We start from the raw sequence: 25,983 nt of genomic DNA, 5'->3' as shown, positions 1-25,983 counted from the left end.
AAACATCGACAAGCTCAACACCAGAGGGGATGGTGGTATGAATTTTCAAAGACCCACGAATCCCCCAGAAATTACAATTAATGATTCATATTTGGTGGAAATCTGACTGAAAGTGTATTTCTGCCTTGCTAGTATGGGCCATGGGTCAGACAAGTTCCCCCATCAAGGTCTGTATCCATGGAACCCAAGAAATCTCAGAGGGCAATCTCAGAGGGCAATCTAGGAGATCCCACCTCACTGAAAGTACGGATGGTGGAGGAAAAGCAGGTAGGGCTTGGGGTAAAGCAGAAGGCTCTCTGCCTAGGTCACTTTAGAGTCACAGGACTCTTGCAAAATTGATGAAAGCAGCGGACCCTCTACCCAGAAAAAGTGTGCACATCACACACAGCCAGACAAATGTGCCTACAATTTCAGAAGGATGGGGGACCCCAGGAAGGAAACTTCCAGCCAGGGCCTTAAGTTAATGCTCTGATTCTAGGTGCTGATGCCTAAGTCCTCTGCCTCTCGTCCCTACCCCCAGGGTCCTCTAGCTGGTTCTGGTTCTTGGAGCCACAGTCCTCCCTCGTGTCAGAAAAGCCCCGGCACCTGTATCTCTAGGAGCTCCCCTGGGTGCTCTTTTCTCCCAGGGTGGCGGGAGGTGTCCCGGGAGAAGGGGGTCTCTGGGCTTTTCTCTCTTGGCTGCCAAGAGCGCGAGCACGGAGGGTGACGCCGAGCAGACACTCCCGTCCCCTGCTCCAGTCGCTGGCTGCAGGCAACGCTGGAGGGAAAGGCGGGGAGGCGCGGGGAGGGCCGGGCGATTCAGCCCACCCCCAGCCTGCTGGCCCGTTGGCAAGCGAGACCAGCACCCACTCCTGGTGCCCCAGAAAATCCCCTGGCCAGCCGGGCTTTGCGCGCAGCCCCTCCAACCCCCGTGCGTTTCCTTTCGATCTCTGGACGTTTGAACCCCTTCTTGCCTGGGTCGAGCCGGCCCTCCCGAGAAAGATCGATCTCTCGTCCCCAGGATCCCCTACTGGCGGGCACCTCCGCCTGGCCAGAGCAGGTGCGGGGCTGGGGCCGGGGAGGGTTGGAGTGGGGGAAAGGATTTGGAGTGGGTGACTCAGGAGTCCGGGAGGAGGGGCTAAGAATTCAAGAAGCCTGTGTTAGAGCAGCTCGGCGCTCCGGCACAGCAGAGAGCGCTGGGAACCGGAGGGGAGCGCAGCGGTGAGTCAGGCTGCCCCGAGCCCAGCCCAAGAGGGGCGCAGCGCGGGCACGGGCGCTGGCCGGCGTGGCTGGGCTCCTGGGGAGAGTATGCATGGATCCCGGTCTGGCGAGATCTCCGGGCAGCCCCCGAGGCTTCCGCGGGCTAAAGTGCGGCCATGAGAGGAGCGTCCCCAGTGGGTGCGGGAGCGCGGGAGCCTCGGCGGTCGGGCGAGTCGTGGGGAGCAGCGCTCTCTCAGGTCGTGGAGTTCCCGATCTCCCGATGGCCCGAAGTCCGGGAGGCAACCCTGGCGCCTGCAGTCGCCGCGCGGCGGTACCAGGGACTAGCTAGACGGGGACAGCGCGCAAGTGAGGGAGAGCGAAAGAGCGTGGCGAGAGAGATGCGCGGGCTGCGAGCGCGCTGGGGCCGCAGGAGTGGTGGTCTGCGCCGCGGAGGGCTAGTGCACGGCGCGCGCGGGCTGGGGTGTGCGCCGAGTCCCGCGCGAGCGCTACGCTGTCCCCAGGTAAGGGGACGAGAGGGGCAGGGGGCTCTGGACCTGGTGTAGGGAATGGAGCAAGGGTCTCCGGGATCCTCCGCGGGTCGCTGGAGGGCTGGGAGTCTCGAGTGAGGGCCCCAGGTGTTGACAGGGGAAGCCTGCTCGCCAAGGGACCTCCAGGGAAGTTCCTGCTACGTGGGTCTCACGCCTCACCTCCAGCTATCTGCCGCCAGGTGGGAGAAGCTGGCATGGAGGGGTGGGGCGGACAGAGCCTTGGATCCAAGAGGCAAAGACCCAGGGGAGGGAGAGGACTTGGGGTCAAGGAGCGGCATCTTTGAGCGATCAGAAACAAGCAGCTTCGTTCTGATTACAACTCTCCTTTCTCTTTCCAAGAAACCCCCAAAACCAAAACACCTCTGAGATTCTCATGGAAGGTGTATTCTGCTTGAACTTTCTCTTCTCTTGTGACTTGAGCGATTAAAAAAGAGCCTGCTTGCTAGGCTGGTTTTTACAAGTTGTTCCAGGTTGGAAGTTGTAACAGTTTGTAGGATAATTTATGGGTGTTTCATGCATTCAAATGTATTACTGCAAAGCCTTTGGGTGCTATGGGTATTAAGGAAAACTCAGTGCACGTTCCCAGCTGGAAACCAAAATAGGGCTCTCCTGGGTATCTCTGCCCCCTCTGTCTTCTGAGGCCAATGGAAGTCCTGGAGAAAAGGCACTTGATGAATTGTCTTGGCTCCATCCTCTGGGCGCACCCATTGCCAGCCAGCCCCCTCCTCTCCCGAAACATGCACAGCCAGCTGCATTCTTAAATTCAGAAATGGAAGTGGAGGGCCCACCAGTATCTCCTCTCCAGGGTCTTCAAACTCTGAAGCTGTCAGTTAAGTCTGCTGGAGGGGACTATTTCTCCCTCTCAGAGCATACAGAAAGGCAGCAGCCATTGGGCCCTGCCAGCCCTTCTTGTGCAGTGTTTACAATTTCCTATCGAATGTCTGAAACTTTCCCCTTCTGAAGAGCTACTGAAGAAAGACTACATTAGATGTGGAAGGGTCTCTTCTGTGGAAGAAGTTGTATGTCAGTCTGGGCAACCCAAATGTCAATCCACTGTGGGCCATGTTCCCAGAGGCAACTGAGGACTGGGGGTGAGGGGAGTAAGAGTGGTCTAGGGGCTGAGACTGGCCCTGCTGGTATTGATTCACAGAGGAAATGAACTCTCCTCATACTTGGGTCGTTGAAGGGGTTTGGGGTTAACATCACATGCTGTCAACTCCTCCCCCATATGCTTTTCCCAGTGTTTTTGTGAAGGTGGGAAAAAGGGCAGTCTTGAAGGGAAAAATGTTAGGAGGCACCAGGAATGGGAAACCAAGGTCTCTGGGGCCCAGGGACACATGTTTTGACACAACTGTAGGAGTACCTCAGAGGATTTTACAGCCAGCTGCTGGTGCCACACCATCCCTGGACAGCCATCTTACTCCAAAGCAGCCCACATCCACTAGAGAACTGGAAAACTGGGTCTACTCAGGGCAGCCTGGTGACTCTTTCCATAACCCTTAACCTTTGCCAAGGAGTGAGGTTCCCACCTTCTCCTATCACCCACCACATGTCTCCCCCACCCAGAGGGCCACAGAGGGAGCAAGGGATGAGGCTTCACACTCTCCTCTTCCATGGAGAAATCTGCATGGTGGCTAGGAAGGGGGCCCCAGCTGCCGACATCAGCAGGGAGGGTAGGGCATGGCAGGGCAAGGCTGGAGCCTGAGGGAAGTTTCTCATCATTACTAAGATTAAACTGATGAGAAAATCACACAACTTTACTTTTAAATGAGTGCTGAACACTACTGCTGCACGTTTGTGGAGTGCCTTATTTCAGTGGCAACTGCATTGGAGCCATAGGAAAACCAACTCTCTGCTCTCAGCAGGCAGTGGAAAGCTTGCTGAGGGCTCATATATAGTCTCTATATATCTCTGAGCAAACAACCCATGTCCCCAGAAGGCTTCTCTTTCTTTGACTGGCACCTCTGATCTTGCAAACCGTCAGCTAAACTGACACGTCCCAGGCTCAGCCGGTCCTGAGGAATCAACTCTGTGATGGACCAGTTTCACAGAACAGCATATGGTGGCCTCTAGTAAGTAAATGGAGATGAAAGACCCTTCCCCAACCCTTTACTAGGGATCTTGCTTCCTGGCAGTGGGGAGACCGTTCATATCGTAACTCCAAATAGCAGTAAAATCGGGGTGGCCCTGAGGCAGAAATGTAGCTGGAGAAGCTGAGGCTTTGAGGTCATTGACCTTTTGGTTGGTTGTGCACAAGGATGGAATTGTCACCATTTAAGCTGAGATGACAGACCTTGAGCCACAAAATTTGGCCAAGACGAGAATAATGAAAACATACAATAAAAAAAAAGCGTTGTAGATTTTTTCATTACTCTTCAATGGGTTACTTTCCATGTTTTGGAGGAGTTTCTATAGGTTATTGGCCTCAGTAGGAATCACATTGAAATGATCTCTTGATATTTTTCTCCTGTATTTTGGGGAAACTTCCTGTGGTAGTTTCCTGAATTGTAAGACAGGAGGGAAAGTAGCTTTGTGACCTTGAGCAGGTCACTAAACTTCCCAGCCTTCACTCTCCCAATCTGTAGGACAAGGGTAGTGGGTTAACAGTGTTTCTCAATGAGGCTATTGGCATTTGGGGATGATTCTTGGTTGAGGATGACCTATTTATGTAATGCAGGAAGTTTAGTATCCCTCCCTCACCTACTAAAATGACAGAAATGGTGGCAACCCCAAATCCCCTCCCCCCATATATGGCTAAATGCTTATTTAAAGGATAATACTGCTCCCGGTTGAGAACTCCCTTGGCAATTACCAATAAGGGCTTTTCTTTCAGACCCTATGTTCAGGTCATCTATTATTTAATCATTGAATTGGGGCTTCAGAGGTCCAGGAGCCAGCATATCAGGCTCCAGGAAGCCACTGGCAGGGCTGTGGTCCTGCTGGGCATCATCCTCTGCTTTTGTCAGTGGAGTGTGACTACAAATGACCCACATGAAAAGAAAACCAGAAAGAGTGGGGAGAGGGATGGGTGGTATTAGAGCATGGCAGCTTCCTTCTCTGCCATATGCTATTAAAAACACAGGCAGACTGCCTGCCCCAGGTGTCCACAGCACTGGGAGGAAATCCTTCTCTCCTTTACTAAATGGATCACACTCTGGCACCAGGAGGTCCCTGCTCTGAATGAGAGAACAAGGAAGCAGAACCTTCCCCAGCACTGACAGCACTTCATACAACATGGACACATGTTGATATCAAATTAATACAACAGTGCCCAAGCTGTGAGAATAAATGGGAATCAATAATGTGACATTTGACTGAAAAAGTAGGCTAGCAATGCTATGCTGGAGGGATGGTGCTTGTAGCACTGGGTTTATTCTCACTTATCCCTTCCTCTGCCCCAAGGTCTCACTGGAGGACAAAAAATAGGACCATTCGGTTATTCATACTGCAAACGGCTAAAACGAACAATGACTTTGGAGGATATAATTGCTTTGCTACTCACCCCCAAGCAGTAGAAGAGAGAAAACTACCAAAGCAGTAGAACTGGCAGAGTTTGAATTTGATTCCTAACGAGGCCCCCAAAAATGGACACTGGAGACTTAAGGAGATTCCCAAATGAGGTTGAGACCGGTCTGATGATGCAATCCGTCAAGTGGGACTAGCAACAATGCCTTTTGAATTGCCAGGTTTGGCCAGCCTCTTTCACACACGGAGCGTCTTTTTATTAGTGGTAGTATTAGTCAGTCAGACAGTCAGGGTTTCCCTGAAAATTCCCCACTGGGGTAAGCAGACGGAGATTTTTGGCATTGCCCGTGGGGGCCTCTGCAGGTGGAGAGCTCTGCCAGTGGAACGATCTAGCTCCGAAGTCAGTGGGAATGAACGGCACAAGCTTCCCACAGAAGCTATTCCACATCAAGGGCAGTTACAATCCACTACTACTGGAATCGTCTCCCAATAGCCACAAAGTATTTGTTGTTTGGTACAGATGGGCTGATTTTCCCATTTCCTTTGGTTGTTCCTTCGGTAGCCAGGGTTGGTGGAATATATCATCTGTCTGCAAGCGGCACACTGTTCCCAAGTGAGCCCAGGGAGGGCCATTTGCTGGAAGCCATGGGAGCTCAGCCGGGTTGGGGGAGGGAGGTCCTGTCTCTACCCCGCCCCGCCCCCCCCCCCCCATCACTGTGGATCTGATGTGTGGTTAAAGTGACTTGCGTTCCTCACTCGTCCAGTCTGGAGAAGTGCCATCCCATGTCTGGACCTGACCAGGCCTGGCTTGGAGGTCAATCACCTCATCCTTGTCAGTAACCATACGTTGAACTCCCACATTGTATGAGAGACGCCAAGAGAGGCAGGCTCCCTTTGGATTGTGGTTTCCAAGGAAGGAGCAGTCATGCTGGGCTCTAATGGCCTGAAGGCAGCTGGACTAGGCGAGCAGGGAGGAAGGAGATGAGCACCAGGAGACCCGAGATACAGGAGGGTGTCTCTTGTACCCAATGTTCCTCTTCCGTGAAACAGAGAGAAGAGTAGGACCTGCTCTGTTGGGCTGTTGTGCACATCAAGTGGGATGATACTGATGGGACACCAGCACAGGCCTGGCACACAGTTGAGCAGGCACTCAACAAACAACGAGTTCCCTTCCCTCATGTTCTCCCTCCGTGGTAGTGATCTGAGGGAGTCCTCCTTTTATGCTTTTCACTTCAGATTGGACAACATCATCTTTGCATTTTTTATGCCTCTGTATGTGTAAAGCCTTTGCTGCACTAGGAGAAGAAATCTTTCTGGAAGCACTGAACCTTCTCTAGGAATTTACCCACCTATATTTTGACCTTCTGTAATTAACATTCTCATTTTGATAGAATCTGAACCAAACATTTTACCTTCCTAACTACCTTGGCCTCATAATATCTGAGTAAAAGGAAACTCATGGATACTCTCCTGCAATTTTCTTTCAGAGGCAAACTTCTCCTCAGACTTGTATCTCAGAGATGTTATGTAATGCTCTCTAAATAAGGCATTTCTTGCGAATGGCCATTTGTACTGGCAGCTTTAGGAGTGTTTTAGTTCCTTACCCCGCATAACCAACTCCTCCAACAACTTGTTTCCTTAGGATTTTATGTATCTTATCAAGTTTACAAGAGAAGGAAGAGGAGGAGGTGAATTTCTCTATGGCAGCCAGGCGGGCATTTGTGCTCTCCCACCCCAAGGGTCAGTGGCTGGGCAGCTGTTGCTAAATAGTGTATAACCTGTGGTCAAAGGGGGAACAGTCCTCACCTCCGGGGAGGCAGGCTCACTGGGCATCAGGCCACTGGACTGATTTTCCTCCTGTCAATTAGCATCTTGATTAATATGCTAACCAGGGGCCTGGGCACTGTGGAGAATCATAATAAATATAAATCATGATCCTGCCCAAGGAGCTGGCTCTAGAGTGAACATTTAAATGGCTTCAGAGAGGCTCATCAGATAATGTAAATGAGGTAAGGCCATGAGCCGATGGGGACTGCAGTAAACTAGAGAGGTTATGCCCATCAGAAGGGGACAGGCCGTCTGTTGCTTTGCAGGTTTGTAGGTCCAATGTGGCCAGATCTTCCAACTTTTCCAAAAGAGTAAAAACTGAGTTTGAATGTATAGTGTCTTCACTTTTCAAAACACCTGTGCAGACCAAACAAGATCTGTCTGCAGCTTCTTTTGTCTTGTCATCTAGATGAACACACTTGGAGCAATTGAGACCAGTATCAAAATGGAAACTAGCTGAAGAAGTGCGAGCTGTGTGGCTCTCAGAGAGGCCTGAATGGCGCAGTGCTTTCTCGAGAGGCTTCCTGAGGAAGGGGATGTCCTGTGGGCGGGTAGGATTGTATAAAAGCAGCCCTGGCACAAAACAGAACTAGCTTCAGAGGCAAGCTCTGCCTCTTGTTGGCTCTATAACCACATTACTTAATCCCTCTAAGCTTCAGTTTCCTCATCTGTAAAAGGGACTCATAATACTGATCTCGGGGGACGGTTGCAAGGATGACAGGAGGGAGGGCTGGAAAGCCCTTACTTAGCCCAGAGCCTGGAACACTGGCAGTGCCCAGCAAGCCTGAGTCCTGTCTTAATGCTAGGTGGGTGGGGTTTAGCCAGTCCAGAGGGCATTAAAGGGCCAGAGGCACAAAGAAGGGCCCCTCACTAAGCTTTCTGAACAGTTGCTTTTTGAGGACTTGAGCCTCAACTGCTTTTCCTGCCCCAAGAGAAGGACAGAAGGTGTAGGCTATTTTTTCTCCCCTCCTGACCTCTTCCTTCTCCCCACTGCCTGAGACCATGTGCCCACTTGTTCTGTCAGAATCCCACCCTTTAAAAACCTGACCTGGGCCAACAGCAGAAAAACACAACTCGACTCCATAAGAAAGAAAAGTACTCCGGGAGGCTGTATAGACACGCACGGCAAATATTTAAGGAATTCTTAGGAATAAAAAAAAATTCATAAATCTGGATTTTTGCATGAGGCCATCACAGGAACATGTTTTCTCAATTAGCATACACATTGCTTGGAGTGAAGTCACTGAATCCGTGGCTCCTCAGGCTGACTTGTGCTGAAGCCACCTGATCTGGACCTCACTTTCCATGATCTAAATCTGATTCAGCCAACCCTGTCCCTGCCCCTAGCTGCCGAAACAAAATCACCCCCCAAATCCCAAACCAGGGTGGAGACGTACACACCACACTGCAAAGCAGTCTAATTTCAGATCCTGGGTGTACTCACCAAGAACTGAGAAAGACAACACTATTCTTGATGGTGGAGTGATAGAGTCTCAGCAACCCCTTGCATTGTTCTTTTCCTTGGGCATTTATTGTTAGATGGTGACTGCACTGCCCCGTCACAGCAGATGTGTCCTTTAGGTTCTGAAGGCAGAGAAAATAGTTTCTTCTGTGAAAGCATGCATCAACTGCTTAAAATATTACTAGTCGGTGCCTGAGATCAGCGATTATGTTTTCTGGATGGTTTCCTGGACTGACTCTTTTCCAAGTGAACGGCTTTGTCAGATATTTGTAATTTCTGAAATATTTGATTAATGATGTCCCCTCATCAGAGGGATGGTCCAGGGCGCATAATTAGCAGCCTGCCTCCAAAGCAAAGATGCTGCCCAGCATCCAACAAGATCAAGCAGGAAGTTGAAAAACATTTCAAATGTTACTCTGCCATAGAGTAAAGGAAAGGAAAACGGTTTTCAAACTACAGACCCATTAGGGGGATGCGAAATCAAGTAGTATAAGTCTCTCTCTCTTTTCTTTTTCTAAAGAAAGAAGTAGAGTAAATTTTTAAAAAATCAATATGTGTTGCATGGAGAAAGGGAAAGTATTCATGAAACTTTTATTTTAGTTGTATATACATTTACACAATATGTGTGCATACCGGATCATGATGGAAAACGTGTTTTTTTCACTGTGAGTCATGGTTTAAAAAGTTTAAAAGCTACTGGCACAGACAACAGCATTGTACAGCAAAGGGCATCACTCTGAAGCCAGGCAAACTCCGGGTTAAATCCCAGCTCTGTGATTCCTAGTTGTGTGATCTTGGGTAACTTAAGTACTCTAAGGATCAGTGTCCTCATCTGTAAGGTCAGACTGATTGCTTCCTCATAGGGCTGTTGTGTAGATTAACTGACAAAGATGTATAAAGTGCCTGGTACTGTGCCTGCCACCAAGGAGGCCTCAGTAAGCACGAGCCACTGGCATCATCTGTCTTCTCCTTCCCCCACCCCCTCCTCCTCCTCTTCCTTCTTTATTTTCTTCTTTGAGACTAATCAACCTCATCAGAACCATGACTTCCCTAGATGTTTTTATCCCTGAGGTTGGCTGTTTCTCTGGCCAACCCAGCGAAGAAACAACAGCAATCACATCTCATCTTTGTCCCTAACTTTCTCTACCGTCTTTCTCCTATTTCATGTTTGCATAGCCATCTTTCTGTGATTCTGTTCCCCAGACATGATCATGACAGTAATTGTCCAAGGGGCCCAAGACATCCTCCTCTCTGTCACTAAGAACCATCAGAGGAGTATCCCAGTTTTCCCTGGCCTTGTGACCAGGATGAATGCTTTGGTCCTAATGGGGTGGTACAGTGAGTCTGTATGGAGCTTCTGTTCCCACAAATCACATCCTGCCTTCTCAGTATATTTTTGTAAGGGCAACAGGGCTAAGATACCATTAAAATGTTGACATTGTCAAATTCTTAAGAAGTTCCTGCCCAGAGCAGAGAGCCTAACATTTTCTTGTGAGCGAGGCTCCAGGCAGCCCCAATGTGGAGGGTTTCAGTTTCTCTCCTGGTAGAAACAGCCTAGAGGCTCCTGGCGTGGGCCCTGGAGCTGATAGCTTCAGGTAAACCAAACCCTAATCCTGCCTCCAGTCCTCAACCTGGCCCTAATGTGTCACTGACCCCAGACCACCCCTTTCCAGCTGGAAGTGTGGAAGCGTGACCCACACCAGGGGCCACAAAGATGACATGCCCAGTTTTCCTGAGAGCCTGGCTAACGCAGCCCCTGAAGACAGATCAAGGATGACAAACTGCTGCCTCTTTGTTCAGACGGAAGCTTCACCTTTCTCCCTCCTCTGTTTCCCGTGCTCGCCTGGGGCTCATTCCAACTCTTTTCTTGTAAAATGCCCTCCCCCTGGGCCCCATTTTCACCACTCAGATTCAAAGAGGATAATTAGTGACATCTCCTCAAATGCTGAATTCCTATCCAGACCAAAGGTTTAACACTCCTTTCCAGGCAGTTAAGACATCTCTATTTGAGGTTGCAGGCCAGGAGGCCTAAGGGGAGAAGGCAGACGTGGATCTGGTGTAATTTTCATCTCTGTAAGAGTCTCCGTGCTTTTCCACCACTCACCCCACTATTCCCTGTAAAACTAATGTCACCAGGCCAGTTGCACATTTTAAATAACATTTATAGCAGAAGAGAGACATTTGTGACATCATACCCAGCCCCTTTCTCCTTAAGCAGGTGGGTTATATTGAGCCAAGCTCCGGGAGCTTGACTGGACCATAAGCGAAGGAGCTAAGAGGCTGTTTAAATCCATCACTGTTGCACCTGGGTTTTTTGTTTTGTTTTGTTCTGCTTTGAAGAAAAAGTGAATGCTGACTTAACATTTTCTGTGCCCAAAAGTGTGTGTGTGTGGGGGGGGGGAGCATATTTCCACCCTTTTTGAAACTTGCAATGACAAATGGAATCAATTGTCCCAGAACATGACATACCACCAAGAATATTTCTTATGCATGAGACAAATTACCTTTCTTTTCATCTGGGTTCAAGGGTATTGTGTCTGTCCTCTCACAGGGAAAGTGTGAACACTCAGAAGTGTTTTCACAGGGAAAGTGTGAACACTTAGAAGTGTTTTCATTTTCTTTTTCAGGAGGTCAGACACCAAAGCCTGCCTCCAGATTTCATGCCCATGTGTCAGCATCTCTGTATCTTGGAAATGAAAGAAAATATTTAGGGAGTGGGGCTCTTAAGTATTGTTTTGATTTTTTCTAAAAATGAGTGGGACATGTCAGAAAGGAGAAGGCTTAATAAAGCAACAAATATGTTTCAAAGATTATTTTTAAAGTACCTTTATGATTAAGGGGAGAAAAGGAATTTTAAGTTGGCACAGTGTACAGAATGTCCTCCTCTACTCATTTCCACTTCTTAAATGATTATGGACCTATTGCAGAATTCTGACTGGCAATACTTGTGCTTGGGAAAATTTCACAGACCTGTCTGAAGCTTATTTCTTTTACGGATTGGGAAAGTTGTTATGTAAGAAAGAAAAATGGTTAAGTCAGATATAGGTTATTTATTTCAACTCAGTAATACTGAGAGCTAGGAGACTGGGGATGTATTTCTGGCTCAGCTTCTTCCTATAGCTGTGTAACTTGGGCAAATCACAGAACCCCTCTGAGCCTCTGTTTCTTAATCAGTAAAACGAGAATAATCATATTGTCCCTGCGTTCCCAGATGGGGCTGCTGCCTTGAATACGGCTGCCAGCTGGGAAGATACCTTGACTGTAGGTATAAGAGGTAAAGATGTGAGAGCCCTGGACAAGGACCGTAAGACTCCCGGTACCAGTGCTGGCTCTGCCCTTAGTTGGGTGAGGGACCTTGACAGTCGCCTACCCTGCATGAGCCACCCCAGCTCCCACCTGCCCATCTCAAATGCAGCAGCAGATGTGAAAGCACTTCATGTAAGCCCAGGCAGAAACAAGCCGTTCCTGCCATGGTGGGAACGGAGGCCTGTGCCAAGCACTGAGTGGGCCCCTGCGAGACTCAGGCCAAGGGTACCATGGAAAAAGTGTGAACGTGGAATCAGACCTTCCAGGGCTCCAGGCCCAGGAGTGGGGTTGAAAAACACATGTGATCGAGGGCGAATTACTGCAGCTCTCTGATTTCCAGTTTCCTCAGCCGTGATATGGAACTAGTAGCACTTACTTCTTAGAGCAAAGATTAAACAAGGTGACCCCCGCCAAGTCTTTGCATTGTCCAAAACCCAGTTTTATAGTGGTCCTTGGCGTTGATCACAAATGAGCACCCAAGGGGCTCCCCGCTTAGGCAGTGACCTGGCTGAGGACAGTCCAAGGCGGATGAGGTTGCCAGGCCAGGATGCCTTGGGGATGCGAAGCTCTCCAAATGTCCCCTCTCTCTCACTGGCCCTCTTCTCTGTCTCCTTTGCTGGCTTTTCCTTCTTCTGACCTCGAAATATTGGAGTGCCTGGAGCTCAGTCCAGGGTCCTTTCTTTCCCCCAGGCATTAAAGATGAGCTACAACTTCTGGATGTCTATTTCCAATCTGGACTCTCCCCTGGGCTCCATGCTCTTCTGTTCTACTGTCATGGCCACTTGGAGATCTAATGGACATCTCAAGTTGAGAATTTTTGACCCTTGAACTACTTTACTCCAAGTCTTATTTTAGTCTTCCCCATTTTATACAATGACATCATTATTGCCAGTTGCTCAGACCCCAAATCTAGAAATCATCCTTGACTGGACCTTCGTCATCACCTTTTATATTCAATCCACCAGCAAGTCTTGCTGGTTTCCAAATCAGTTCTGAACCCAGTCCCTTCTCAGCATCCCACTACTGCCTCTTAGCCCCAACCACTGTCACCTCTCAGCCAGACGACACCCGGCCCTCCTCCTGGATTCCCTGCCTCCACTCTTGTTTCCCACAGCCTCTTAACCCAACAGCGGTCACAATGCCCTTTTAAAGATGTAAATCATGTCATGTTATTTCTTAGCTCTCAACCCTCCAATTACACAGAGAATAAAATCCATACCCTTCCCATGGCCTCATTTCAATGGTTCTTACCCCAGTGGACATTTGGCAACATCATACATTTTTGATTGTCACACGTGGATGGGGAGGGGAGTGGGGTGATACCAGCATCTAGTTGGTGGAGTCCGGCATGCAGCTAAACATCCTGCAGTACACAGGACAGCCCTCAACAACAAAGAATTATCTGGCTCAAAATGTCAGCAGGGTGAGGCGGAGAATGCCTTTATGTGATCTGGACCCTGACCCTCCTTCTTGTGTCCTGTATCACTCCTCCAATCGCCTGCTATGTGGAAGCCTCTCTGACATTCTTGCTATATGTTCAGCATATCACTCTTGCTACTGTCTTAGGCCTTTGTACTTGCTATTTCCTCTGTTGGGGACACTTCTACCCACAGGTCTTCTTCACATGGTTAGCTTTTGCTCATCGTTTAGGTCTGCTCGGATGACACCTCTTGAACACCGTAATTTAATGTCTATCCCCACTCGAACAAACCCTGCCATGGTATGTTCTGTTCCCTTACCCTACTTTCTTTATTTCACAGTACTTAGTTCTATTATTTGTTTTCTTGTGTATTATCCTTCTCCTCCACAGGAATGTAAGAATGGGGACAGGGACTTTGTTGTGTTCATCAAGGGCTGCATCACATATAGGAGCTCAAGAAGAATTTGGTAAATGAATAAATGGTTGGTAAATATGGCACAGACAGGGATTACTACAGAAGGTTAGGAAAGGAAACCATCAGTGGGATCCAGCATGTAGGGGAAGGTTTTCTGGAGGAGGTGTGACATGGGCTGCTTTGCAAGTTTGTGCAGCCCTCACCCCTTCAGCTAAGGTGGCCCCAAATGGAGCAGGGCCGTGGCCTCCTCTGAAGGCTGAATGTACCTGGGGGCACCTCTGGTAGATGAGAGCCAGCTGTGGACTTTAATATTCAATAGGGTGGAGAGCAGAGCTAGAGGGCTCAGGGGTCTAAGATGTGTGATTGAAGACAGGAGCCAGGAAAGAGAGGCGAGTGGGAGAAAAGCAGGAGCAGGAAGGAGAAATCTAGGCTCCAGTTGGTTCAGATCAGGAGCAGAGCTCAGTATGGAGGGAGGGAGGGGTCTGGGATGGAAGAGAAGCCATCTCCAGGGAAAATCTCTGGGTAGCTCATCCTGAAGGGCTGATAGTAGTTCCTGGGGAAGGAACTGGGGGTTCTTCTAAGTTTTCCAGGAGCCAAGTGAGACGACCGTGAGTTGGGCTTGGGCCACTAGAAAGGCCGGCAAAGGGTAAAATCAGACCTTTCACATAGCCAGGCAGAGACTGTGTCCTGAAAAGACATACTGACCCATATCTAGTTGGTATTACATGAGATAATTATGAAAATGTGGTTCCAGGATAGTCTTGATTTCAAACACTGTGAGCCATTGCCAAACATTGGTCCTGTGCTTCAGTTTACAAAAGCAATTCCCATAATGCCACATGTGACAATGTGTAGCCCACAGGCAGCACATGCCAGATGATGAGTGGGTGCCCGCCCCCCGCCCCAGGTCAGCCTCCCCCATGCCACCTCACAATAGGATGTAAATGTCCAGATCATGGATCCCCCCCATGGGAAGGGAATGCCTCATCCCAGGTACATAGCTCCACTCGTCCCAACATCTCCAAGTGACACGTATGGTCGGGGCCTGTGCCCTCACGGCCACCTCAGAACACTTACTCACAACTCTGGTTCATTTTGCTGCCTGGATACTTCTGAGGATATGACTATAGGGGATGAGCTGACCAACACCCTATTTTATTAGCCTGTTAATATAGGTTTAGAGTAATACACCTCAGATGTAGACAGCTTACTCCAAACTACCAAAAATATCATCATGACCATTTACAAGGTCTAAAGAATGATATAATGGTGGTGAAATTCAGATGCATTACATTACCCCAACGTCTAATTTAGCCCTGACTCAGTCCATAGAAATATGGATTTCCCCACAGACATAGTCTCATAGCTACCTGGGCCCCGGGTGCCTCATAGAGCTAAGGTGATGAGTCTGTCTGTTGCACATCCTTGAAAGCCATAAAACACCCCTGAGCTAACGATCTCTTTGCTGCTTCCTCAGAGAGCCGCTGACACTCACTTTGACTTTTTGGTCACAAAACCTGTCTGCCACTTGTCACTGGATCCCCCTTCCATCATTAGGTCTCCTTGGTATACAGAGATTTGATGCTCTCAAACTTCTGCTCCATCAAAGGCTGACCATTGACCCTTCGTGCACACTAAGAAATACATGGCTGACAAAGGCTCAGACAGATGCTTATCCCAGGGGCAAATGCTCTCAGCAGCCATCAAATTCCCTCGGTCAGAAGGCGGTGAACCACTCAGAGGCAAAAGAGCAAGCAAAAGGCTGGCCCTGCTCCTTCCTTCCTACTGATTGTGTGACTTTACATATATTATAAAAACTCCCTTTGATTCTCAGTTTCCTGAACTGTAAAACTGGAATAATAATAATACCTCCTTTATAAAGCAGTGGTTAAATGAGAGCATATATGTAACAGCACAGTACTTGGCACATAAAAAGCTGTAACGGCAGCTATTCGCTATTCGGTATTAAAATCTTGGAAAGTAAAATTTCAGACATCAGTCAATGACTCATGGAAATATTTTGGAGCTTAAGGTTTTTGTGAAGTGAGAGGGAAAGGGAATGGAGTTTAAAACACTGGGAGGAAATCCCTAGCTGAGGAAGGCAGAAGTTCAACGTCACGGTGTCCCTGCGATTACCGTTCATTTGTGGGGTAAGCCTCAGTTAAGCCATCTGTCAAATGGCAGTAATAATAAGGTTGCTATGATGGTTAAATATAATAATGCCTATGGATGGTTAACATAGCACCATGCACGTAAGCCTTGAAAAGTTTAGGGTTCTTGTTGTCATGGTTGTTATCACAACCTGTCTTCCCCATGCCAGGTCCTCTTGCAACTCTTCACTCAGGTCAAGCTTCCATGTAGAAAGTGCAACCTAGCTTCCTAAGCACTATTCCAGGATTTCGGCTGGAGCACCTCTCCCCCACCTGCAAGGGTCTGTCCCTGTCGCAGAGCATTTACAGCCAGCTAAGAATTACTCCCACAGATTTCTGAGATCCACTCCTTGCTGCCTCCATGTGGCTTTGTCACGTGGAAAGGCAATGTCATGCTATGCACAGACAGGGGACAGCTCCTTTCCTTTCTTACAAGGGGTTTGGTGGTGGTCTCACCTCGTTCTCACCTCTCATTCCTGGGATGGTCACAAAAGCAAGGAACCCATGGCCCTTGAAATGAATTTATGCAGCAATAGGTAAAAGGAAAAGGGGCCCAGCACTTAGCCTTTGCCATTGGTCTTGCCAGAAGGTGCTGGACTGGGACAGAAAAGCAATCCCAGAGAGAAGGGTCCTCTAGCTTCCTTGGACTCAAGGAGAAGTAAATTGTAGGTTGCCTGATTTGTGATCAAAGCTACCAAAATTTATAAGATGTTCTGAGGATGTTTCTGCCCATGTGTTCCTAAGTAAACCTATAAAAACGGAGGAATATTTTGGTTCCAACAAAACTGGTGATTAGGACTAACTCCTACTGCCAAGGTGAGGTCTGTCTTAAAGCTAACTATACAGCAGGTGTCACTGGCTTCTCACTGCACTGTTCTGGGCTTTAGCAGGATATAAGGACGTTTAAGACTTAGATCTGCCCACAAGGGACTTAGGAACTGACTGGCAGTTCTTACTTCATTTTAATTCCAGTGAAGCCTTTAGACTTTTGGGAAAAAGAATCACTGGGATGAATCTAATACCACAGGGCTGGCTGTCAGATGGATTCTTCTATGACCCGGTGGCCTTGGACATGAAAAGGAAATGAAAACATTTCATTACGAGATTTTCTTCCCCCCTTCCTCATGTTTCCGCCGTCTGCCCCGTCTACCCTCCACCCCACACATACACATGCACATACACACACACGCACACACACACACAGGCACTTACAACTACACGCACACATACACACATACATACACCCACACACCCCACGTGAAAAAGTGAAGACATTGTTGAAGCAGCTGCAAACATTCAAAAATTGCATTACCTTCCTGACTCAAATATCCATAGAATCTTAGCATTGAAAGGATCATGGGAAATCATTCAGTCTTTATATAGAGATATAGATATAAATTTTGAAAAAGAAGGAAAAAAAGCCAAAGAGTAGCAGGTGAAGTGCCTTGTCTAAAATCAGTCATCAACCAAGCCCAGCTCAGGTCTCAGGTCATTTCTTTTTTTCACTCTTTCATCAGCTATTTCACAAGCACCAATTTTGTGCCAGAAGCCGTGCCAGGCACCCTTGATACAAGGTGGACAAAAACTGTACAAAGTTCCTCCCTCACAGGGCTTACAGACTAGCTGGGAAGACGGTGGCAAGAATCACACAAAGGAATGGGCGGTTTCCACCCTGAGAAGTGCTCCATGTGAGAGATCCACATGCCATTGGAGAGGGGATCCTCGGGGGGCAGGGATGGTTCCTGGAGGAAGGCATGATTCATTTGAGAGCGGAACGGTAGGCAGGAGGAGAAGGAGAGATGCTCCCCAGATAAAGGGAAGTCTCCCTTCCTCACCCAGGAAGATAGTTCCGACCGGTGTGCTGGAGCGGGCTCGGACAGGCTCTCACCTGCTCCTACCGTGAGCTTCTCTTCCCAACTCCACACTCAGTGAGGTCACACTGGTAGCTTGAAATTAGCCACGGTGGGAGTATTTATACCCCAGAAAGCAGCAGATGCTACAAATCAAGGTCCCTCCCACTTTGGAGAACCTTCTTTACCAACACACCATGGGCTCCAACTATGTTCCACCTGCTTCCTGCTGTGGACAGCAGAGACCCTGACCTTTAAGCCAAACGCCTGTCCCCTTCCTGCAGAGACTCTTCCAAGAGCCTATTCCCAGAAAGGCACTGTCAACAAGTGACTGGGGCCTTGGGGCTGTTTATGTCACACCCTGGGCCATCTGGCTTCTAAGAAAGAGCCCTTTCTTGTGGTCTTTGTCACCCCCTTGCCATCTAATGATATTTATCAACCACCTCTATGAGACACTTGGTCAGGCAGATCTCCAGTCAGGCTTTGACCCCTCAGGAATTCAGGGCCTGGCTGAGGCTGCTAGGCTGACATCGTTCTTCCTTAATATAACTCAGGCTGCTCGAGGCACAAGAACCAGGGGCTGAAAGCCCAGCCGAGGGCAAGAGATCAGGAGATGGCACCACTACTGTTTTTCCCAGTCTGTTTCTAGGCACAGGAAACAACAGGTGAGCACAGGTCAGAGTTCACAATATATATGATTTGGTCAAGTTTTAAAAACAACTGATTCTACTATCCTTGCACCCTCACTGTCCTCCCAGTTTTCTAAAGGGATTTGCCAAAAGAAAGAGTCAGTTTTGAGTTCTTAACAAAGGCTGACAGGAAGCAAAGCAGGTGGACATCGCAGAGGTGGTGCTTTACAGTGGAAGTACCTTTGTTTCCAGGGCGTGTGTGCACCTGTGTGCGTGTGTGTGTGTGTGTGTGTGTTTCTGTGTGTCTGTGTGGTGTCTGCTGTGCACACAGAATATGGGCTCTGGATGATGGTGCAGGTGCAGATGAGGCAGGCAGCAGGGCTGTGAGATGGAGAATCTTGGAGGAAAAGACCAGCCATGGGGTCTGGTTGGGAAAAGAAGCTGGACGCTCTAGATGACTCCCTCTCATCAGCTCCCAGCTCCTGGATGGGAGCCCGTGATGCTCACACTTGGCTCACCTTGGGGAAGGCACCCGCTGTGCTATGGAAACTCAACCATTTACTAGCTTAACCTCTAATCAGATTTAAAAGCCGGGTGACAGCAGCCAGCAAGTCTCCCAGCCAGGATTTTCAGTTAGAGCCAGGCGTGAGCATGCAGGGAATCATTTCAGGGGGTCCTGTGAAGCTGCCCGACGTTATCTGCCCGCAGCGCACTCTGGACACCACCCCTTAGGTGGGCTGTGAGTCTCCAGATGGCTTCCCTTAAAAGCAAAACCCAAAGTGATCAGGGCGGCATTACTAACACCTACTCTTGAATTAGATCCTCAGATTATCAAACTGCACTTGCAGGGTGGCAGTGGATGCACTGAGGGACAGAGGCTGCCCAAAGGGGATGTGGGCGGGGGGGAGACCAGCAGGTGGGCCGCCAGGGTGGTAGGACATGGTGATGCCGCAGCGGCTGCTGTTTGTAGGTGCTCTGTGTTTAGAGCACAGAGGAGATGATGAAAGAGAGAGGGTGGCTGGAGGTCACAGAGGATGTGCCAAAGGAGGTTGGCACAGGTGAGCTGCCCACAGTAATGCAGACGAGAGGCGGGTGGATGTGAAGACAGCCCCCAGCTGCTGTGCAGAGAAGCTACATCCCCTCCCTGTTCCTCTGCTGACACTGCCTTGGAGTCCAAGGGTACCTACTGACCCTTCCGGCAATGCGCCGTAATTCCAGGGTCCTGGCCCAGATCCCGTGAGTCAGTGAGGCAGTCCAGAGGGCAGCCCTGTCCAGCCATCTGTAGAGGGACTGTGGGCGGTCCCCATTCTCCACGGCAGTTGTGCAGGTTGTGTACTGTATCAGGTATCCGGCCGAGGGGGTGAGTGGGAGCTCTGCTGATGGAAGGGCACCTTCCACTAATTCACACAAAGGCACCACAGGATCTGGCTGCAGCCTGCCCCTGGGAAGCCCCCGTGGGTCCTGGAAGAGAGGCCACGAGAGAGGATGGGAAGCCCAGAGAAGAGGGAAGTTGTGTACCGTGGGGCCAGGGGAGGGGCAGCCTCTGTGGGAGGGAAAGGTGAAGACTGATGCTGCCTGCTTACCATCTAGAGCAGCACAGTGTTATCTGTTTACTCCACCAAAAGCCACACGGTCTGAAGATCAAGGGGTGTTTTCTTTATTAACGTTGAAATAACTAACGAGTTTATGTTATCATGTGCGTTGTCTAAATATTGTTAAATAAAACATCTTATTGCCAATAATTACCCAAACATTTCAGTGACACGGGACTCCTGCCAGTGGCAGGGATGGGATTCCAGTTCGACAGTGAGAGCCAAGCGTTTATTTGGTTGCACATAGTCACTTGACTGGGGTCTCCTGACTGCGGCTCTGCTCAGTGGAAGCTCTTTATCAGTCCCAGGTGAAGAGAGCTCGGATAAAGTGCAAATTATTCTCTGTGGTCAGATCCCAAAGTATGTGGGTGACAAACACAGTGGCATTGTTTCCTTGAGTGAGTCTTGTTTTCTACTGTGGGAGGAATTCCAGACTTGAGAAGTCTGCATCCAGACTTCATAGATTTTTTTGTTTCTAATTGAGACAACACGACTAACGATAAAGAACAATACCAGCCTGGCTTCTAAGCTCCGAAAGACTCTGGGTCAAAACTTGACCTCCACAGGGATTGGACAGGCTCCAATAGCAACTGCTCTCTTCGGTTGTCAAGCCGGACCACAGGCTCCACAAGAGCAACTTTCTGTTGGCTTGTGGAGTGTGGAGACAGAGCAGATGTGTCTGCCTGCTAATGCACTGTGGGATGGAGTTGCTCTCTGGGTTTATTGAAATCAGATGCCCAGCCCTCAGAGCTGCCCTGCAAACACATGGTGGCTCCAGGCAAGCGCCATCACATTGGAAAATTACAAGAGCCATGACTCCACCTCCTCACCCCTGTGCAAGACTCCATTTTTACCAACTGGGCAAGAGAAAACCCTTCCCTACTCCATTACACACTCCGAGGGGCCAGGCCCATGTCAAAATAAAGTACTTCTAGATAGCTAAAGTGGTATGAAAATTTGAGTACCAAAGACAATGCTGCAGGATGTGACCAAAATGTTAACATTGGTTATCTCTGAGTAGTGGAAATAAAAAGCATGGTGGCATATCGGGAATTGTGCATACTTGTTCAAGAAAATTACACTTAATCCCCAAATAATATTCCACTTATTACAAACAAATCCTGAGGTTATGGGGAAATCTTTTCTCTTAATATGCAATATCATTTGAGAAGAATACATCTTAAAATGCTAGTTCGTTAATAAACTATTTCAGTTGCTCTAAGATTTAAAAGTTTAATCAAAATTGTATTGACTCTCTTTGAGATTTTCTAGGTTAAAATCATGTAATCGGAGTAAAACATTGTTAGAGTGAGTTTGTTTGTTGGTTGTTTGATTTTTGAGATTTACCTAAGCATATATATATACTCTGGTTTCCTCCTCTGTACGAAAAACAAACAACTCTACTCATAGAGCTATTATGAGCATTAAGTGAGATAATCTATTTAAAGTATTTACCACAATAGCTGGCACATGTAAGATATTTGATAAATTTTAGCTATCATTAGCCATATATATATATATATATGTAATTTGCTTTTAAAGATGACACCAAGATTTGCAAAAAAAAAAGGTAGGCAATGAGCAGATATCAACTGTTTTCTTTTTTGAATTTATCTGAGATGCATGAGTGTGAACCAAATATCCAGGGCCCAACTCAAATCTTCCAGCCTCCATCAGGTCTTAGATCTCGTCCCAGTTACTCCTATAAATAACGCATAATTTGGTGAGGCAGAAATTTAGGACTGAAAGAAGTCTTAGAGATAATTGGTCCAGACCATTTTACAGATGAGGAGATGGAGCCCAGATGTGTGATGACTTACCAGATGTCACTGAGTAACAAAGACCAGACCAGACCCTAGGCCCCTGACTGTTTCCTAACTGTTTGTGCATCTCCTTTCACTCTGACAGATGGCTTCTTGTTTTCTCTAGTGGTTGATGTGTAAGGATACTGACTCCCCACTGGTGCCCTATACTACTCACAATATCACCCAGCACGTAGCATAGCCCTGGATATATAGCAGGTATTTGATAAATGGTTTGCTCAATGCAACTCCACAGCAAGTTTGCAGCCTCTGATATGCCAGGTGTATGCTGGACAGTATAAAGGATAGGAAGCTCAATAAGACAGAGTGACTGCTTTTGAGAAGCTTCCAGAGACTGAGCAGGGAAGGCACAGAAGGGAATGAGGGGGGAGGGGGGTCTCAGAGCAGGAAGACTTGTTTAATTTCATCTACAGAAAAATGAAGGTCAGAAATTGAATCACGTAATAAACCTCAGTGAGTTAGTTCTCCGGGCTCCTTATCCCAGACAAACTCCAAATCTCAGTATTTCCAAAATTTACGTTTACAACTCTTGACCTCTCTCCTTTAACTCCAGATTTCCATATTAACTGCTTACTTGCACTCTTGTCCAATAGGGATCTCAAATTTACCATGTCCATACCAAACTCCTGCTTCTGCCCTTGAAATCTGCTCCTTCCCTGGTTTTCTCTATCACAGGAAATCACAGCTCCATCCTGCTGGATGCTAAAACCTTGGAGTCATTCTTGATTCTCCTCTTCCTTACTCCTCCATACCACAATCCGTTAGGGAATCCTGTTCACTCTATTCCTTCAGTAGAGTCCCCTCACAGTGTCTTCCCACTGCCATGCTAGCCCTGACCATCACCACCTCTCGCCGGATTATTACAGGGGCTGCCTCACTGATCTTCCTGCTTCTACTCCTGGTCCCCATTGTGCACGCTCAGCCAGAGTGCTCCTTTTAGAATATATCAAATCAGGTCACTTTCCTGCCCAAAGCCTTCTAATAATGGCTTCTTCTCTCCTTCAGAGTAAAGTCCGGGGCTTCCCTGGTGGCGCAGTGGTTGAGAGTCCACCTGCCGATGCAGGGGACACGGGTTCGTGCCCCGGTCCGGGAAGATCCCACATGCCGCGGAGCGGCTGGGCCCGTGAGCCATGGCCGCTGAGCCTGCGCGTCCGGAGCCTGTGCTCCGCAACGGGAGAGGCCACAACAGGGAGAGGCCCGCGTATCGCAAAAAAAAAAAAAAAAAAAAAAAAAAGAATAAAGTCCGAAGCCCTCACCAAGGTCCATAATGCCCTAAAAGAGCTGTCCCAGTTGCCTCTCAGATCTCATCTTCTGCCACCCTCCCCAGGGATCACTCTGCACCAGCCGCAGGGGAAAGTTTCCTCTCCAGCCGAATACGTTCCTGCCTCAGTACCTTTACACTGGCCATCCTCTCTGCCTAGAATGTTTCTCCCACATTTCTGCATAGCTCTCTGCCACACTTAATTCAAATCTTTGTAAACATCTCCTCGTCAGAAAGACCTTCCTGTCACAAACTAGCACATCCCCAAATTTGTACTTCCCAAACCCTTATGCTTTGTTTTTTTCTAGCAGTTATCACCAACTGACATTTTGTCGGTTATTTGTCCTTTATTTTCTGTCCATATCCATGAGAATTTAAAGTCCTTTAAAGCAGGCAACTTTTTCACCTTGTCCACTACTGTATCCCCATATCTAAAATAGGGCCTTGGCAGGTAGTAAGTTCTCTATGTATTTGCTAAACAAGTGAATGAACAATATGCTGTCATTCTGTGTTTCAGTTTAGCCGTTTGTGTACTTATCTCATTACTCCAACTAGACCAGTCCTATTCCCCTCTGTAATTCCTGCAATCCCTAGCATGGTGTACCTGCATGGAACAGGTGCTCATCACATGTGTGTTGAATTAAACTGAACAATTGCTAAGCACTAGCCACAAATTATGTGACTTAAATCCAGTTCATAGCATCTATGAGGGGCGCTGTGCCCAGAGGGTTTGTTAATTTTTCTGAGAGATGGTCCCAGTGTTTCTTTAGAACTTAGGCAATGGGCTTCCCTGGTGGCACAGTGGTTGAGAGTCCGCCTGCCGATGCAGGGGACACGGGTTCGTGCCCCGGTCCGGGAGGATCCCACATGCCGCGGAGCGGCTGGGCCCGTGAGCCATGGCCGCTGAGCCTGCGCGTCCGGAGCCTGTGCTCCGCAACGGGAGAGGCCACAACAGTGAGAGGCCCGCGTACCACAAAAAAAAAAAAAAAAAAAAAAAAAAAAAAAAAGAAGAAGAAGTTAGGCAGCAACTCTAGGGAGAAGGAGCAGCACAAATGGAGCTTTGTGTGCTGGAGAAAACAGAGGTGCAGTCACAGCGGAGCGAGTATCCCAAGCCAAGCTCTGGGAAAAGTAACAGAAGCAAATGTGACCAGAGGGCTGACTGGCCCAGAGCCACCAAGGTCAAGGGTCTGTCTTAGGGGGGAAGGGTATACCATACATCCTCCATAGGACCATGTAGGCAAACCTTGGTGAGTCAGACACACCAGGATATTTGCTCCTGTCTGATTCTGCTACACTTCTACAGGACTTGACCACTTTGTCCCTCAACTTGGGAATTGCATCCATTTGTGGTCTTACCCAGGGTCTTTCTGCAGTGTCATCCTCTGGACCCATGCCCCCAAGCCCTGATACAGATGAGGATGTACTATAATGAGACCCATTCCTAACAACCCGCTCCTTTGGAAGGAATCCAGGTACAAAATTCAAGGCTATACGTTGGGCTAGAACATGACACACTGTACTAGGAATCATCTTACAAATTTATCTTAGAAGCAAAGCTCCTTGCAGAAAGGGTTTTAACTCTGCCTTCAACTGTAACCTCAGGCTCAGATGTTTAAATAGAAATAATACACAAAATGTGTCACTGTCTGCTTGTATTTTCTCCCAATGGCAACAGAATATTACTCAACTCCCCAATTCACCATCGATTATTTTTAAACTGCTTTGTCTTTTAATAAAAACCCTTTGGTATCTGGAAGACTTGTTTCAAAAGTTGATTAGAAAAGGGAAAACAACTGTAAATTTGAAAGATATATTAAAGTTTTAAAAAAAGAAACAACATAATAGGCATTTTTGCTTTTACCTTTTTAGTGGATTGGTGCCCATAAGTGATCCTTATAATTGGAAACTATGTAAGGAAACCCACCAAAATCAAAGCAAGTGCAGATTTACAAAAAACAAACAGCAGCTGTCCCAGATCATCTAGGGCTCTGGGGCCAGCAGTCTGATGAGAATTTATCAAGCCCAGTTGAGCAGTTCAGGGCAAAAGACATTTAAAAAAATAAAAGTACAAGCCCACTGGGAATATTAAGAAAAGACTCATCCAAAATTTTAAAAAACGTCTATCCAAGGCTCAAGCCATTACATCAGGCCAAAGCAGGACACTCTAAACCAGAGAGGCAAAGAGGCCACTTATGAGAACTACACAAGGACAGCATAAAATGTATTCTGGTCTTTCCTTCACACAGTTTGGCTTAGAGGGACAGGACTTCTCTTTTCCTCTCTCTTGAAAATCCCCAAATCACAGTTTTATGGGCCCCACTATACTGTGTTCGAAGCACTGATCAATCCAAGAAACGATTTTCTTTGGATAATTTAAATTAACTAGTCTCAAAGTGAATTTCTTGGTGTATTGATTCAAATTTATGTCACCAAATCTTCAGTAAAAAATGTTTCCATGATCAAATAAGTTTGACCTCAGTTAAGTGAATCCTTCTAGAGATTCACAATGCATACTAGCATATGGAAAGCTCTGATTAAAGAAAGCTGTTTCTAACCCAACAATTCCCAAATGCATTTGACCATGGAACCCTTGTTTTATCAAATCTCTTTTGACATCCCAGGGGTGGGAAACACTGATTTAGACATTCCTGTGATCTCAAGGCCAAGATCAAGGTCCACTTCCTCTTGAGATCATTCATTCACTTATTAAATGGATATTAATTTGTTGGCTTCTACAGACCAGGCTCTGTCTAGACACCAAGACAGACACAAAGAAGAAAGTGTCAAGGTCCCTGCACTCTTGGTAGCTGTCAGTGTAATGGGAGAGGTAAACACGTGAACAAATATCAACAGTTCCATGTGATTGAGACTTCTCTGAACTCTTTCATTGCTAACAGTCCGTACAACACAATTTAGAACCCAAGTTATTCACTAAATATTTCCTGTGCTCTTGTCTCATCTCCTCCCCTATACTGTTTATTACTTGAGGGCTAAGCTCGTGCTTTATGCTTGTCTAGTATTCTCTCTGATACTAAGCATGGAATTGGACACATAGT

The 25,983-nt window shown here is 47.8% G+C and overlaps 1 protein-coding gene across 2 annotated transcripts in view; it reads left to right on the top strand.

Moving 5' to 3' along the window:
• Nucleotides 1–663: 663 nt before the first annotated feature.
• The window catches only part of NGF (nerve growth factor), a 50,411-nt gene continuing 25,091 nt past the window's right edge, over nt 664–25,983 (top strand). The window contains exon 1 of one of the 2 annotated variants that reach the window (XM_067030617.1): nt 664–1,039. The gene's annotated coding sequence lies outside the window, so the exon portion shown is untranslated. Of the gene's footprint in view, nt 1,040–1,160; nt 1,201–25,983 lie in introns of those variants that run through there. The other variant, XM_059046531.2, reaches the window with a different exon arrangement.

This window comes from Kogia breviceps, chromosome 1 (assembly GCF_026419965.1).
Source record: "Kogia breviceps isolate mKogBre1 chromosome 1, mKogBre1 haplotype 1, whole genome shotgun sequence".
NCBI classification, from domain to species: domain Eukaryota; kingdom Metazoa; phylum Chordata; class Mammalia; order Artiodactyla; family Physeteridae; genus Kogia; species Kogia breviceps.
Note: the sequence above shows the minus strand (reverse complement) of the source record. Positions and strands in the feature narration are given on the sequence as shown.